Genomic DNA, 4,269 nt, shown 5'->3' with positions numbered 1-4,269 from the left:
CCAACGTTGGCTAAAGGTTGTACGGTTGGTCTTTAGTTGGCGTTGGGAAGACAATGTTGGGCCAACGTTGGACCAACGTTACCATGTGAATAACCTCTTTAGTACCCAACCATGTTGGGTTTCTTACGTTGGCCCAACGTTGGTCCAACATCAACTAATTTCGTTTCGTTATATTTTCTAATGAAGTTGGGGTTCAATGTTGGCCCACTGTTGGCCCAACGTTTGTAATGCAACCTTAACCAAACTGTCAACTTAATCTGGTAGCAGTATGTTGGCCCAACGTTGGCCCAATGTAAGCTTGAGTGTTTGTTTTAAGTGTTCTTTTAGAGTTAGAATAAGTACATTGGGCCATTGTTGGGCCAACAGTTAGATTGCAAACTAAAGGAGGATGTGCATGAGTTGGGGGCATTACGTTGGCCCAGTGTTTGTTATACACTAGGCTTTTATGAAAAGATCATTAATTTCTTCCATAGCAATGAGACTAAACTCACTATGGTTTATTGATGACAATTATACTTTTCTGTTATTAGTATCCACTTCTCAAAAAATCTTCTCTATATAGTGTCTGTTTATAAATTTTGAAATCTTAATTAACCTTAAACTTTGAGTGTAATTGTAAGATTTGTTTCTCTCGTATACAATTAACGAAAAGCCATTATAAAAGGAGACTAAATAAAAGTTTTTCTTACATTAGTTTACCCGGTAATATATAAACAACCGAATAAAAGTTAGCATAATATGGAAACTAAAAGTTCCCAGGGACGGGATGTGAATGACGCATAAATCAAGATAACCCAGCCAGCTTTATAATTGCATTCAAACAAAAGTTAGGCGAGTCGCTAAAACTGAAAGAGTCGCAGCAAATTTAAAACACCAAAATGTGGAGAGCTGTCAAGTTTAATTACTCACAGCTGGCTGATAAACTCAAAATGCAGAGGAAGTTACAGTAAGGTTGGGATTTTAAAAATTTGGTGCACACAACGGCTAACGGCGAAATCCTAAAAGAAATGTAAGTAAAGTATTATTATATTTGAAAACTATAGCTACTTCTTTTATAAAATGATTCAGTTTATATGAAAGACATAATATCTTACATTGTATATCATGATGAGAAATGAAATAGATAAGAAAATTTCAGTATATATGGTAAGGTGTGTTTAATGGTAAATTCTTTAGTATTTAAACAGGGTTAAATGCATCATGAGTTAATCAAAAAAATAAATATTTCATCAATTTTCAAAAATATTAATATATTCACTTTTCTTAACAGCTATATATTGTTCTTAGACGGGGAAATGTGCTGTGTAAGTGTGCATTAATTTGCAGCAGATATAGAACTTCATACTGGTTCATTGATGACAATGAAGAAGGAGGAAGACGATGGGAAAAAAGTGAATACACTTGTATGTGAAAAACAATTGCAATCCGAACAAGACTAAAGAAGGACGTTTCAAATGCTCTTGGATTATACTATTTGTGTCTTTAAACAATATTTTACTGAAAAGAGGGATTGATAAAAATTGAAATTCAAATATTGCCAAGTTGTGTTGTGAACTTTAAGCTCCTTTATATTCTATAGTTATGGGATTTTACAAGTTTTTGTGAACAAAGGGATGGTTCTGGAATTGATGTTAGATGATGTTTGAAAGAAGATTGTGTTTGAAATTGAAATTTCAACTCCCTCATTATATTAAACGTTTTAGATTTGACTGTGTGCCGAATCCAGTCAATCGTAGAAGCAAGTGATGCAGAGGAAGTGTGGAGTATAAATCGACATCTTGAATACATTTTAAGGCAGAGACGTGAAAGCAAGACGTATTATTATATTTATTCTTAAACTCTGTAAGCTTTGGCAAATGTTTTTGTTTAATTATTGTTATAATATTGAAGCAAATTTAACAGAATTTGTTAGAAACTAACAAATAAATTGTACAGTTTATCACTTTTTTCTTTTGCCTCATTGTCAACATTAGCTAGTTATTAATTTTTGTCAAGATGGCTTAATTTTGAATGGAAATCATTATTTATATAGGATAGGTTGGGCCTCTGTTGGCCCTACGTTGAAAAAATAACTATCCGTAAAATAATAATGGACCATTGTTTGACCAACACGGGTACCGGACACTGGACCCCCATTGAGCCACCAATGGTATGTTGGTGAACGGACGTTGGGCCATTGTTGGGCCAACACAAAAAGTACGTTGGGCCAATGTTGGGCCTTTGTTGATAAAATCACTGCTGGTAATTGACGTTGGGCCAATGTTGGGCCAACGTTGACCAAATGCTGTAATAAAATAGGCTAACGTTGTGCCAACGTTGGGCCAACATGTTGGGCCAACGTAGGGCCGATGAGCAAACTTGCATTGGGCCAACGCTAGGTAGCCAACGTTGGACCAACGCAGTCAACAACTGTGCGCCAACGTTGGCCCAACATAGTCATGCTATCTGGGGTAGGGTATTAATGTGATAGGACTCTCGCAAACTAATAAAAAAATCCTCAGGCGAGGTGAAAGGTTTGAGATAATTATAGGTCCATGAGAAAAGAAAAGAATTATGTATTGTATGTGGAAAATAGTGTGACCAAATTAGATTAATTGCATCAAAAGCAGATGCAGAGAACTGCACTCTGTGATCTGTTTTGGTTTCCCCGATAATTTAAATTCTATGTCAGCGAGAGTTTTTATCAGCCAATGAGCGTGTCAGCAGCGGACTCTAAACATTACTGATCACCTGTCTGTATACAGTGCATATCCGATATCAGACAGGCAGGACAGTTTATCAAAGTTTAGCCTGGTTCCCTGTCACTGTTTTGCTTCGTGTACTCCAATCGCATACTCCTGCCTTGGAAAGGATGAACCGGGGGTCCAGGCTTATCAAAGTTAACATGATTTGCCGCTAGATGGCGATCGCAAATTCCCTTCCGCCACAGATGAGCGATACCAATAGAGCGGAGGCATAAAGCCTCCGTCTGATCAGGTAAGTTTTACAAAGCAGTCTTTTGGACAAGTATACCCCAGTTTTAATAATATCAAGATTTACCAAAATTCTTGTCAAAATTCTAAAAATAAGAACATACAAAGAACCATGCTCTCTTGGAATGAATTGTTATTTCCTGATTATGACAACGAGCACACGGCGGGTGTGACCGGTCGGCAGGGGATGCTCACTCCTCCATGGCACCTGATCCCACCTCTGATGTTTCGGAGGTCCGTGTTTGCTCTGCTCTTATTTTGTATATTGTTTAATGGACGTTGAGATTGAATACTATTCGTTATTTCCATATCCTTCTTGTACATCTCAAGTAAATTTGTATATTTTAAAGTAATAAATTGGTAAATTTAAAAAAATATTAATTTACTAGGTTTAATGTTAAGGGTCTAAGCTGATATAAATTACTAATACCATTTTTCAGAGATAAAACTATTCTCTTCGAGGCATTTTTTTAATACTTATAATTTTTGTTTTGTTTTAACTAAGTTAATGTACCTTTTTGACAAGATGCAATATAAATCTAAAATATACGGTACTGTAAATCACTTTTTAGAGGCGAGAAATTTATTTTCGCGGAATTACGCGAGACTGTGTGCTCGCAAAAAATTAATTCGCGCGTAAAATAGCATTCCTTAAAATTATATAGAGCAATAACCACAATTCGTGAAAATTTTGTCTCGATAATCAAGAGTCAATGGCTATCTCGCGATAATAAGGTCTCGCGAAAATTAAGTGATGCACAGTACCTAACTCAAAGATTTATAGGAGAGGTTGAATGGGAAGTTTGGTTCAAACCCTTTTTAACGTAGGTCGCGGGTTTGCTGACGTCATTAAAACTGGGTACGCAATTTATATGATTTGGGCGACTTTCTTGTGCACATCTGATCATGACGTTACGATGAGAAAGGGAAAAATTCAGTACATTATCTAGCTATAACTTTTGTTGAAATTGGTACCGTAGTTTAGTGTAACAGTATACATAGAACATGTTGAAGTTATAAAAAATAATGAAGGCTCATTTTGATTCGAATGACCATCACTGAAAGTGTTAGAAAGCGTGTCATTATGTGTTATCAATCGCATCTTCTCGGGTCTATTCTGATTGTATCATGTATGATTTATAAATATTTAATACATGTATTAAATGTGTATAATTATAAAACAGATTATTTAACTCCGAATTTCACTCTATATCCCTTCCTCAGAAACGCACTCATTTTAGTGTACACTTTCAGTGGAAATGCACTATTACAAGCTGTTTATTACCATTGTCTTCTA

General features: G+C 35.7%; 1 long non-coding RNA gene across 1 annotated transcript; it reads left to right on the top strand.

Annotated features, from left to right (window-relative positions):
- The first annotated feature begins 729 nt into the window (after positions 1–729).
- On the top strand, positions 730–1,939 carry LOC134243934 (uncharacterized). The gene is made up of 2 exons (XR_009987144.1): positions 730–1,009; positions 1,271–1,939. It is a non-coding gene; the product is annotated as an uncharacterized LOC134243934 (long non-coding RNA).
- Positions 1,940–4,269: the final 2,330 nt, after the last annotated feature.

Source organism: Saccostrea cucullata, unplaced genomic scaffold (genome assembly GCF_032062105.1).
Source record: "Saccostrea cucullata isolate Sc308-1 unplaced genomic scaffold, CSIRO_AGI_Scuc_v1 ctg79, whole genome shotgun sequence".
Taxonomy (NCBI): domain Eukaryota; kingdom Metazoa; phylum Mollusca; class Bivalvia; order Ostreida; family Ostreidae; genus Saccostrea; species Saccostrea cuccullata.
The sequence above is the reverse complement of the archived record's forward strand: the minus strand, read 5'-3'. Positions and strand labels throughout refer to the sequence as shown.